At 50.0% G+C, this 12,741-nt stretch overlaps 1 protein-coding gene across 1 annotated transcript in view; it reads right to left on the bottom strand.

The window, feature by feature from the left end:
* Positions 1-12,741, bottom strand: part of QARS1 (glutaminyl-tRNA synthetase 1) — a 343,605-nt gene that overhangs the window by 252,273 nt on the left and 78,591 nt on the right. The window lies entirely within an intron of this gene.

The following is a 12,741-nucleotide window of genomic DNA, read 5'->3' as shown; positions in this document are numbered from 1 at the left end:
ATACTCAGTCATTAGTCAATGGAAATGAGGTGGCCCAGTTTTAAATGTTATCCTTACCTAATCCAGCCCCACCTCACCTTTTAGTTCATGTGATGAGCCTGAAGCTTAACGTTTCAACAGATTTATAAAGTTTTCATGGTCAGCGCGGAGAAGAATTTTTCAACCTCTTCTGCTTTCTAGACCAATCAATGCTGAAAACTTGGGACCATGCTAGGCAGCTCTCTATTGCCATCAGGGAGGGAAACGCGGCCAGAACTTGAGTTACAGAAATCAAAACTATTACTTACCTGTAGGAGTAGGTTTGCAGCTTGAATTTTTTTAATTCACGTGCTGTGCAGTATTCTGCACTTTAGTGCTTGGGTCCAGAAATGGTTCTTTTAGTCGTGTCTTTTATCTGTAGGCATCGTCAAATCGTCATTATTTGGTCCCTTGATCCTCCTTGAATTACATCAGACATAATCCTTAAAAAAAAAAAAACGTAACAGTCGCCATATTCAGGTTCTTTCCCCCCCATTTTGGCAACTTCCTTGTATGGTTTCTGTAAGGAAATGCCTCCTTGGCATGGTTACCCCCTGACTTTTTGCCTTTGCTGACACTATGTTTTGAATTGAAAGTGTGCTGAGGCCTGCTAACCAGGCCCCAGCACCAGTGTTCTTTCCCTAACCTGTACTTTTGATTCCACAATTGGCACACCCTGGCATCCAGATAAGTCCCTTGTAACTGGTACCTCTGGTACCAAGGGCCCTGATGCCAGGGAAGGTCTCTAAGGGCTGCAGCATGTATTATGCCACCCTAGAGACCCCTCACCCAGCACAGACACACTGCTTACCAGCTTGTGTGTGCTAGTGAGAACAAAATGAGTAAGTCGACATGGCACTCCCCTCAGGGTGCCATGCCAGCCTCTCACTGCCTATGCAGTATAGGTAAGACACCCCTCTAGCAGGCCTTACAGCCCTAAGGCAGGGTGCACTATACCATAGGTGAGGGTACCAGTGCATGAGCACTGTGCCCCTACAGTGTCTAAGCAAAACCTTAGACATTGTAAGTGCAGGGTAGCCATAAGAGTATATGGTCTGGGAGTCTGTTTTACACGAACTCCACAGCACCATAATGGCTACACTGAAAACTGGGAAGTTTGGTATCAAACTTCTCAGCACAATAAATGCACACTGATGCCAGTGTACATTTTATTGTAAAATACACCCCAGAGGGCACCTTAGAGGTGCCCCCTGAAACTTAACCGACTATCTGTGAAGGCTGACTGGTTCCAGCAGCCTGCCACACTAGAGACATGTTGCTGGCCCCATGGGGAGAGTGCCTTTGTCACTCTGAGGCCAGTAACAAAGCCTGCACTGGGTGGAGATGCTAACACCTCCCCCAGGCAGGAGCTGTAACACCTGGCGGTGAGCCTCAAAGGCTCACCCCTTTGTCACAGCACCGCAGGACACTCCAGCTAGTGGAGTTGCCCGCCCCGGCCCCCACTTTTGGCGGCAAGGCCGGAGAAAATAATGAGAACAACAAGGAGGAGTCACTGGCCAGTCAGGACAGCCCCTAAGGTGCCCTGAGCTGAGGTGACTAACTTTTAGAAATCCTCCATCTTGCAGATGGAGGATTCCCCCAATAGGATTAGGGATGTGACCCCCTCCCCTTGGGAGGAGGCACAAAGAGGGTGTACTCACCCTCAGGGCTAGTAGCCATTGGCTACTAACCCCCCAGACCTAAGCACGCCCTTAAATTTAGTATTTAAGGGCTCTCCCTGAACCTAGAAACTAGATTCCTGCAACAGCAACAAGAAGGACTGCCTAGCTGAAAACCCCTGCAGAGGAAGACCAGAAGACAACAACTGCCTTGGCTCCAGAAACTCACCGGCCTGTCTCCTGCCTTCCAAAGAACTCTGCTCCAGCGACGCCTTCCAAAGGGACCAGCGACCTCTGAATCCTCTGAGGACTGCCCTGCTTCGACGACAAGAAACTCCCGAGGACAGCGGACCTGCTCCAAAAAGATTGCAACTTTATCCAAAGGAGCAGCTTTAAAGAACCCTGCAATCTCCCCGCAAGAAGCGTGAGACTTGCAACACTGCACCCGGCGACCCCGACTCGGCTGGTGGAGAACCAACACCTCAGGGAGGACCCCCGGACTACTCTAAGACTGTGAGTACCAAAACCTGTCCCCCCTGAGCCCCCACAGCGCCGCCTGCAGAGGGAATCCCGAGGCTTCCCCTGACCGCGACTCTCTGAAACCTAAGTCCCGACGCCTGGAAAAGACCCTGCACCCGCAGCCCCCAGGACCTGAAGGACCGGACTTTCACTGCAGAAGTGACCCCCAGGAGTCCCTCTCCCTTGCCCAAGTGGGGGTTTCCCCGAGGAAGCCCCCCCTTGCCTGCCTGCAGCGCTGAAGAGATCCCTTGATCTCTCATTGACTTCCATTGCGAACCCGACGCTTGTTCTAACACTGCACCCGGCCGCCCCCGCGCCGCTGAGGGTGAAATTTCTGTGTGGGCTTGTGTCCCCCCCGGTGCCCTACAAAACCCCCCTGGTCTGCCCTCCGAAGACGCGGGTACTTACCTGCTGGCAGACTGGAACCGGGGCACCCCCTTCTCTCCATTGAAGCCTATGCGTTTTGGGCACCACTTTGAACTCTGCACCTGACCGGCCCTGAGCTGCTGGTGTGGTAACTTAGGGGTTGCTCTGAACCCCCAACGGTGGGCTACCTTGGACCAAGAACTGAACCCTATAAGTGTCTTACTTACCTGGCAAAACTAACAAAAACTTACCTCCCCCAGGAACTGTGAGAATTGCACTGTGTCCACTTTTAAAATAGCTATTTGTGAATAACTTGAAAAGTATACATGCAATTGAAATGATTCAAAGCTCCTAATGTACTTACCTGCAATACCTTTCAAACAAGATATTACATGTTAAATTTGAACCTGTGGTTCTTAAAATAAACTAAGAAAAGATATTTTTCTATACAAAACCTATTGGCTGGATTTGTCTCTGAGTGTGTGTACCTCATTTATTGCCTGGGTGTATGTACAACAAATGCTTAACACTACTCCTTGGATAAGCCTACTGCTCGACCACACTACCACAAAATAGAGCATTAGTATTATCTCTTTTTACCACTATTTTACCTGTAAGGGGAACCCTTGGACTCTGTGCATGCTATTCCTTACTTTGAAATAGCACATACAGAGCCAACTTCCTACATTGGTGGATCAGCGGTGGGGTACAAGACTTTGCATTTGCTGGACTACTCAGCCAATACCTGATCACACGACAAATTCCAAAATTGTCTTTAGAAATTGATTTTTGCAATTTGAAGAGTTTTCTAAATTCTTAAAAGTCCTGCTAGGGCCTTGTGTTAGTCCCTGTTAGCATTTTCTTTTAGAGTTTAAAAGTTTGGTAAAAGTTTGAATTAGATTCTAGAACCAGTTTTAGTTTCTTAAAAAGTATTCCAACTTTTAGAAGCATAATGTCTAGCACAGATGTGAATGTGGTGGAACTCGACACCACACCTTACCTCCATCTCCAGATGAGAGAGCTAAGGTCACTCTGTAACGTAAGAAAAATAACAATGGGCTCCAGACCTACCAAAGCACAGCTCCAGGAGCTGTTGGCAGAGTATGATAGAGCCAACCCCTCTGTGGATAACACAGAGGAGGATGATAGTGAACTGGAGGAAGAATCCCCTCCACCAGTCCTATCCAGGGAGAACAGGGCCTCTCAAGCCCTGACTCCAAAAATAATAGTCAGAGATGCTGGCTCCCTCACAGGAGGGTCCAGCCTCTCTGAAATCACCGAGGATAACTCCAGTGAAGAGGACATCCAGTTAGCCAGGATGGCCAAAAGATTGGCTTTGGAAAAACAGATCCTAGCCATAGAAAGGGAAAGACAAGATGTAGGAAGTTGGCTCTGTATGTGCTATTTCAAAGTAAGGAATAGCATGCACAGAGTCCAAGGGTTCCCCTTAGAGGTAAAATAGTGGTAAAAATAGATAATACTAATGCTCTATTTTGTGGTAGTGTGGTCGAGCAGTAGACTTATCCAAGGAGTAGTGTTAAGCATTTGTTGTACATACACATAGACAATAAATGAGGTACACACACTCAGAGACAAATCCAGCCAATAGGTTTTTATATAGAAAAATATCTTTTCTTAGTTTATTTTAAGAACCACAGGTTCAAATTCTACATGTAATATCTCATTCGAAAGGTATTGCAGGTAAGTACTTTAGGAACTTCAAATCATCAAAATTGCATGTATACTTTTCAAGTTATTCACAAATAGCTGTTTTAAAAGTGGACACTTAGTGCAATTTTCACAGTTCCTAGGGGAGGTAAGTATTTGTTAGGTTAACCAGGTAAGTAAGACACTTACAGGGCTTAGTTCTTGGTCCAAGGTAGCCCACCGTTGGGGGTTCAGAGCAACCCCAAAGTCACCACACCAGCAGCTCAGGGCCGGTCAGGTGCAGAGTTCAAAGTGGTGCCCAAAACACATAGGCTAGAATGGAGAGAAGGGGGTGCCCCGGTTCCGGTCTGCTTGCAGGTAAGTACCCGCGTCTTCGGAGGGCAGACCAGGGGGGTTTTGTAGGGCACCGGGGGGGACACAAGCCCACACAGAAATTTCACCCTCAGCGGCGCGGGGGCGGCCGGGTGCAGTGTAGAAACAAGCGTCGGGTTCGCAATGTTAGTCTATGAGAGATCTCGGGATCTCTTCAGCGCTGCAGGCAGGCAAGGGGGGGGTTCCTCGGGGAAACCTCCACTTGATCAAGGGAGAGGGACTCCTGGGGGTCACTCCTCCAGTGAAAGTCCGGTCCTTCAGGTCCTGGGGGCTGCGGGTGCAGGGTCTCTCCCAGGTGTCGGGACTTAGGATTCAAAGAGTCGCGGTCAGGGGAAGCCTCGGGATTCCCTCTGTAGGCGGCGCTGTGGGGGCTCAGGGGGGGACAGGTTTTTGTACTCACTGTCTTAGAGTAGTCCTGGGGTCCCTCCTGAGGTGTTGGATCGCCACCAGCCGAGTCGGGGTCGCCGGGTGCAGTGTTGCAAGTCTCACGCTTCTTGCGGGGAGCTTGCAGGGTTCTTTCAAGGCTGCTAGAAACAAAGTTGTAGCCTTTCTTGGAGCAGGTCCGCTGTCCTCGGGAGTTTCTTGTCTTTTCGAAGCAGGGGCAGTCCTCAGAGGATGTCGAGGTCGCTGGTCCCTTTGGAAGGCGTCGCTGGAGCAGGATCTTTGGAAGGCAGGAGACAGGCCGGTGAGTTTCTGGAGCCAAGGCAGTTGTCGTCTTCTGGTCTTCCTCTGCAGGGGTTTTCAGCTAGGCAGTCCTTCTTCTTGTAGTTGCAGGAATCTAATTTTCTAGGGTTCAGGGTAGCCCTTAAATACTAAATTTAAGGGCGTGTTTAGGTCTGGGGGGTTAGTAGCCAATGGCTACTAGCCCTGAGGGTGGGTACACCCTCTTTGTGCCCCCTCCCAAGGGGAGGGGGTCACAATCCTAACCCTATTGGGGGGATCCTCCATCTGCAAGATGGAGGATTTCTAAAAGTTAGAGTCACTTCAGCTCAGGACACCTTAGGGGCTGTCCTGACTGGCCAGTGACTCCTCCTTGTTGCTTTCTTTGTTCCCTCCAGCCTTGCCGCCAAAAGTGGGGGCCGTGGCCGGAGGGGGCGGGCAACTCCAGCAAGCTGGAGTGCCCTGCTGGGCTGTGACAAAGGGGTGAGCCTTTGAGGCTCACCGCCAGGTGTTACAGCTCCTGCCTGGGGGAGGTGTTAGCATCTCCACCCAGTGCAGGCTTTGTTACTGGCCTCAGAGTGACAAAGGCACTCTCCCCATGGGGCCAGCAACATGTCTCTAGTGTGGCAGGTTGCTGGAACCAGTCAGCCTACACAGATAGTTGGTTAAGTTTCAGGGGGCACCTCTAAGGTGCCCTCTGGGGTGTGTTTTGCAATAAAATGTACACTGGCATCAGTGTGCATTTATTGTGCTGAGAAGTTTGATACCAAACTTCCCAGTTTTCAGTGCAGCCATTATGGTGCTGTGGAGTTCGTGTAAAACAGACTCCCAGACCATATACTCTTATGGCTACCCTGCACTTACAATGTCTAAGGTTTTGTTTAGACACTGTAGGGGCACAGTGCTCATGCACTGGTACCCTCACCTATGGTATAGTGCACCCTGCCTTAGGGCTGTAAGGCCTGCTAGAGGGGTGTCTTACCTATACTGCATAGGCAGTGAGAGGCTGGCATGGCACCCTGAGGGGAGTGCCATGTCGTCTTACTCATTTTGTTCTCACTAGCACACACAGGCTTGTAAGCAGTGTGTCTGTGCTGAGTGAGGGGTCTCTAGGGTGGCATAAGACATGCTGCAGCCCTTAGAGACCTTCCTTGGCATCAGGGCCCTTGGTACTAGAAGTACCAGTTACAAGGGACTTATCTGGATGCCAGGGTGTGCCAATTGTGGATACAATGGTACATTTTAGGTGAAGGAACACTGGTGCTGGGGCCTGGTTAGCAGGGTCCCAGCACACTTCTCAGTCAAGTCAGCATCAGTATCAGGCAAAAAGTGGGGGGTAACTGCAACAGGGAGCCATTTCTTTACACAAGAGATGGGCCTAGGACCCATCAATGGTGGCAGCAACATAACTAGGGTCAGAGATTCTCCTGACATGTTGAAAATCCCCAAAGGGATTGTAACTAAATATGAGGATGGTGATGACATCACCAAATGGTTCACAGCTTTTGAGAGGGCTTGTGTAACCAGAAAAGTGAACAGATCTCACTGGGGTGCTCTCCTTTGGGAAATGTTCACAGGAAAGTGTAGGGATAGACTCCTCACACTCTCTAAAAAAGATGCAGAATCTTATGACCTCATGAAGGGTACCCTGATTGAGGGCTTTGGATTCTCCACTGAGGAGTATAGGATTAGATTCAGGGGGGACTCAAAAATCCTCGAGCCAGACCTGGGTTGACTTTGTAGACTACTCAGTAAAAACACTAGATGGTTGGATTCAAGGAAATGGTGTAAATGATTATGATGGGCTGTACAATTTATTTGTGAAAGAACACCTATTAAGTAATTGTTTCAATGATAAACTGCATCAGCATCTGGTGGACCTAGGACCAATTTCTCCCCAAGAATTGGGAAAGAAGGCGGACCATTGGGTCAAGACTAGGGTGTCCAAAACTTCCACAGGGGGTGACCAAAAGAAAGGGGTCACAAAACCTCCCCAGGGGAAAGGTGGTGAGACAGCCAAAAATAAAAATAGTAAAGAGTCTTCTACAGGCCCCCAAAAACCTGCACAGGAGGGTGGGCCCAGAGCCTCTTCACAAAACAATCCTGGGTACAAGGGTAAAAACTTTGATCCCAAAAAGGCCTGGTGTCGTAACTGTAGTCAGTCTGGACACCAAACTGGAGACAAGGCCTGTCCCAAGAAAGATACCACTTCTAACTCCCATCCAGCTAAAACTGGAATGGCCAGTCTCCAAGTGGGATCAACAGTGTGCCCAGAGCAAATCAGGTGTCACACTGAAGCTACATTAGTCTCTGAGGGTGGGGTGGATTTAGCCACACTGGCTGCCTGGCCCCCTAACATGCAAAAATACAGGCAGCAGCTCTTAATTAATGGGACAAGTGTAGAAGGCCTGAGGGATACAGGTGCCAGTGTCACTATGGTGACAGAGAAACTGGTTTCCCCTGGCCAATACCTGACTGGACAAACTTATCCAGTCACCAACGCTGACAATCAGACTAAAGTACATCCCCTGGCTATGGTAACTTTAGAGTGGGGAGGGGTCAATGGCCTGAAACAGGTGGTGGTCTCCTCAAATATCCCAGTAGACTGTTTGCTTGGAAATGACCTGGAGTCCTCAGCATGGGCTGAGGTAGAACTGAAAACCCATGCAGCCATGCTGGGTATCCCTGAACTGGTGTGTGTCAAGACTAGGGCACAGTGCAAGGCACAGGGTGAAAAAGTAGAGCTGGAGTCTGGAAAAATGGCCCAGCCTACCAAGAGAAAAGGAAAGTCAGCTGGGAAACCAGCTGCAACACAACACCAAAAAGAGAACCTCTCTTCTCAGGAAGAAGTTCTGCCCTCTGAGGGAACTGAGCCTATGGAGCTGGAACCTTATCAGGTTGAGCTCTTGGGCCCAGGGGGACCCTCAAGGGAAGAGTTGTGTAAGGGACAAGAAACCTGTCCCTCTCTTGAAGGCCTTAGGCAGCAAGCTGCTGAAGAGTCCAAAGGCAAGAAAAATGGAACACATAGGGTCTATTGGGAAGATGGACTCCTGTACACTGAGGCAAGAAATCCCAAACCTGGTGCCACTAGGAGAGTGGTAGTGCCTCAGGGTTTCAGAGAGTTTATTCTGACCTTAGCCCATGATATTCCCCTTGCTGGGCATTTGGGACAAACCAAGACGTGGGAGAGGTTAGTCAACCACTTCTACTGGCCCAACATGTCCCAGAAGGTTAAGGAGTTTTGCCTCTCCTGCCCCACCTGTCAATCCAGTGGTAAGACAGGTGGGCATCCAAAGGCCCCCCTCATTCCACTTCCAGTGGTGGGGGTCCCCTTTGAAAGAGTGGGTGTGGACATAGTTGGTCCACTAGAACCTCCCACAGCCTCAGGAAATATGTACATCCTAGTAGTAGTGGATCATGCTACTAGGTATCCTGAAGCTATTCCCCTTAGGTCGACTACTGCCCCTGCAGTAGCCAAGGCCCTCATTGGTATCTTTACCAGAGTGGGTTTCCCTAAGGAGGTGGTGTCTGACAGAGGTACCAACTTCATGTCAGCATACCTAAAACACATGTGGAAGGAGTGTGGAGTGACTTACAAATTCACTACACCATATCATCCCCAAACTAATGGCCTTGTTGAGAGATTCAACAAGACATTAAAGGGCATGATCATGGGGCTCCCAGAAAAACTCAAAAGGAGATGGGATGTCCTCCTGCCATGTCTGCTTTTCGCTTACAGAGAGGTGCCTCAGAAGGGAGTAGGATTCTCACCCTTTGAACTTCTGTTTGGCCACCCTGTAAGGGGACCACTTGCTCTTGTTAAAGAAGGCTGGGAGAGACCTCTCCATGAGCCTAAACAAGACATAGTGGACTATGTACTTGGCCTTCGCTCAAGGATGGCAGAGTACATGGAAAAGGCAAGTAAAAACCTTGAGGCCAGCCAACAACTCCAGAAGTTGTGGTATGACCAAAAGGCTGCACTGGTTGAATTCCAACCAGGGCAGAAAGTCTGGGTTCTGGAGCCTGTGGCTCCCAGGGCACTCCAGGACAAATGGAGTGGCCCTTACCCAGTACTAGAAAGGAAGAGTCAGGTCACCTACCTGGTAGACCTGGGCACAAGCAGGAGCCCCAAGAGGGTGATCTATGTGAACCGCCTTAAGCTCTTCCATGACAGGGCTGATGTAAATCTATTGATTGTAACAGATGAGGACCAGGAAGCTGAGAGTGAACCTCTCCCTGATCTCCTCTCATCAGACCCTAAAGATGGCTCAGTAGATGGAGTGATCTACTCAGACACCCTCTCTAGCCAACAGCAGTCTGACTGCAGGAAGGTCCTGCAGCAGTTTGCTGAACTCTTTTCCCTAACCCCTGGTCAGACACACCTGTGTACCCATGATGTGGACACAGGAGACAGCATGCCTGTCAAAAACAAAATATTTAGACAGTCTGACCAAGTTAAGGAAAGCATCAAGGTGGAAGTCCACAAGATGCTGGAATTGGGAGTAATTGAGTACTCTGACAGCCCCTGGGCTAGCCCAGTGGTCTTAGTCCCCAAACCTCACACCAAAGAAGGAAAGAGAGAGATGAGGTTTTGTGTGGACTACAGAGGTCTCAACTCTGTCACAAAGACAGATGCTCATCCCATTCCTAGAGCTGATGAGCTAATAGACAAATTAGGGGCTGCCAAATTCTTAAGTACCTTTGACTTAACAGCAGGGTACTGGCAAATCAAAATGGCCCCTGGAGCAAAAGAAAAGACAGCATTCTCCACACCTGATGGGCATTATCAGTTCACTGTTATGCCCTTTGGTTTAAAGAATGCCCCTGCCACCTTCCAAAGGTTGGTGAATCAAGTCCTTGCTGGGCTGGAATCCTTTAGTGCAGCTTATCTTGATGATATTGCTGTCTTCAGCTCCACCTGGCAGGATCACCTGGTCCACCTGAAGAAGGTTTTGAAGGCTCTGCAATCTGCAGGCCTCTCTATCAAGGCATCCAAATGCCAGATAGGGCAGGGAACTGTGGTTTACTTGGGACACCTTGTAGGTGGAGGCCAAGTTCAGCCACTCCAACCCAAGATCCAGACTATTCTGGACTGGGTAGCTCCAAAAACCCAGACTCAAGTCAGGGCATTCCTTGGCTTGACTGGGTACTACAGGAGGTTTGTGAAGGGATATGGATCCATTGCGACAGCCCTCACAGAACTCACCTCCAAGAAAATGCCCAAGAAAGTAAACTGGACTGTAGAATGCCAACAGGCCTTTGACACCCTGAAACAAGCTATGTGCACAGCACCAGTTCTAAAAGCTCCAGATTATTCTAAGCAGTTCATTGTGCAAACAGATGCCTCTGAACATGGGATAGGGGCAGTTTTTGTCCCAAACAAATGATGATGGCCTTGACCAGCCTGTTGCTTTCATTAGCAGGAGGTTACTCCCCAGGGAGCAGCGTTGGAGTGCCATTGAGAGGGAGGCCTTTGCTGTGGTTTGGTCCCTGAAGAAGCTGAGACCATACCTCTTTGGTACTCACTTCCTAGTTCAGACTGACCACAGACCTCTCAGATGGCTGATGCAAATGAAAGGTGAAAATCCAAAACTGTTGAGGTGGTCCATCTCCCTACAGGGAATGGACTTTATAGTGGAACACAGACATGGGACTGCCCATGCCAATGCAGATGGCCTTTCCAGGTTCTTCCACTTAGAAAATGAAGACTCTCTTGGGAAAGGTTAGTCTCATCCTCTTTCGTTTGGGGGGGGGGGGGGGGGGGGGGTTGTGTAAGGAAATGCCTCCTTGGCATGGTTACCCCTGACTTTTTGCCTTTGCTGATGCTATGTTTTGAATTGAAAGTGTGCTGAGGCCTGCTAACCAGGCCCCAGCACCAGTGTTCTTTCCCTAACCTGTACTTTTGATTCCACAATTGGCACACCCTGGCATCCAGATAAGTCCCTTGTAACTGGTACCTCTGGTACCAAGGGCCCTGATGCCAGGGAAGGTCTCTAAGGGCTGCAGCATGTATTATGCCACCCTAGAGACCCCTCACCCAGCACAGACACACTGCTTACCAGCTTGTGTGTGCTAGTGAGAACAAAATGAGTAAGTCGACATGGCACTCCCCTCAGGGTGCCATGCCAGCCTCTCACTGCCTATGCAGTATAGGTAAGACACCCCTCTACCAGGCCTTACAGCCCTAAGGCAGGGTGCACTATACCATAGGTGAGGGTACCAGTGCATGAGCACTGTGCCCCTACAGTGTCTAAGCAAAACCTTAGACATTGTAAGTGCAGGGTAGCCATAAGAGTATATGGTCTGGGAGTCTGTTTTACACGAACTCCACAGCACCATAATGGCTACACTGAAAACTGGGAAGTTTGGTATCAAACTTCTCAGCACAATAAATGCACACTGATGCCAGTGTACATTTTATTGTAAAATACACCACAGAGGGCACCTTAGAGGTGCCCCCTGAAACTTAACCGACTATCTGTGTAGGCTGACTGGTTCCAGCAGCCTGCCACACTAGAGACATGTTGCTGGCCCCATGGGGAGAGTGCCTTTGTCACTCTGAGGCCAGTAACAAAGCCTGCACTGGGTGGAGATGCTAACCCCTCCCCCAGGCAGGAGCTGTAACACCTGGCGGTGAGCCTCAAAGGCTCACCCCTTTGTCACAGCACCGCAGGACACTCCAGCTAGTGGAGTTGCCCGCCCCCTCCGGCCCCGGCCCCCACTTTTGGCGGCAAGGCCGGAGAAAATAATGAGAATAACAAGGAGGAGTCACTGGCCAGTCAGGACAGCCCCTAAGGTGTCCTGAGCTGAGGTGACTAACTTTTAGAAATCCTCCATCTTGCAGATGGAGGATTCCCCCAATAGGATTAGGGATGTGACCCCCTCCCCTTGGGAGGAGGCACAAAGAGGGTGTACTCACCCTCAGGGCTAGTAGCCATTGGCTACTAACCCCCCAGACCTAAACACGCTCTTAAATTTAGTATTTAAGGGCTCTCCCTGAACCTAGAAACTAGATTCCTGCAACAACAACAAGAAGGACTGCCTAGCTGAAAACCCCTGCAGAGGAAGACCAGAAGACAACAACTGCCTTGGCTCCAGAAACTCACCGGCCTGTCTCCTGCCTTCCAAAGAACTCTGCTCCAGCGACGCCTTCCAAAGGGACCAGCGACCTCTGAATCCTCTGAGGACTGCCCTGCTTCGACGACGACAAGAAACTCCTGAGGACAGCGGACCTGCTCCAAAAAGACTGCAACTTTATCCAAAGGAGCAGCTTTAAAGAACCCTGCAATCTCCCCGCAAGAAGCGTGAGACTTGCAACACTGCACCCGGCGACCCCGACTCGGCTGGTGGAGAACCAACACCTCAGGGAGGACCCCCGGACTACTCTACGACTGTGAGTACCAAAACCTGTCCCCCCTGAGCCCCCACAGCGCCGCCTGCAGAGGGAATCCCGAGGCTTCCCCTGACCGCGACTCTCTGAAACCTAAGTCCCGACGCCTGGAAAAGACCCTGCACCCGC

This window comes from Pleurodeles waltl, chromosome 9, assembly GCF_031143425.1.
Source record: "Pleurodeles waltl isolate 20211129_DDA chromosome 9, aPleWal1.hap1.20221129, whole genome shotgun sequence".
Classification (NCBI taxonomy): domain Eukaryota; kingdom Metazoa; phylum Chordata; class Amphibia; order Caudata; family Salamandridae; genus Pleurodeles; species Pleurodeles waltl.
The sequence above is the reverse complement of the archived record's forward strand: the minus strand, read 5'-3'. Positions and strand labels throughout refer to the sequence as shown.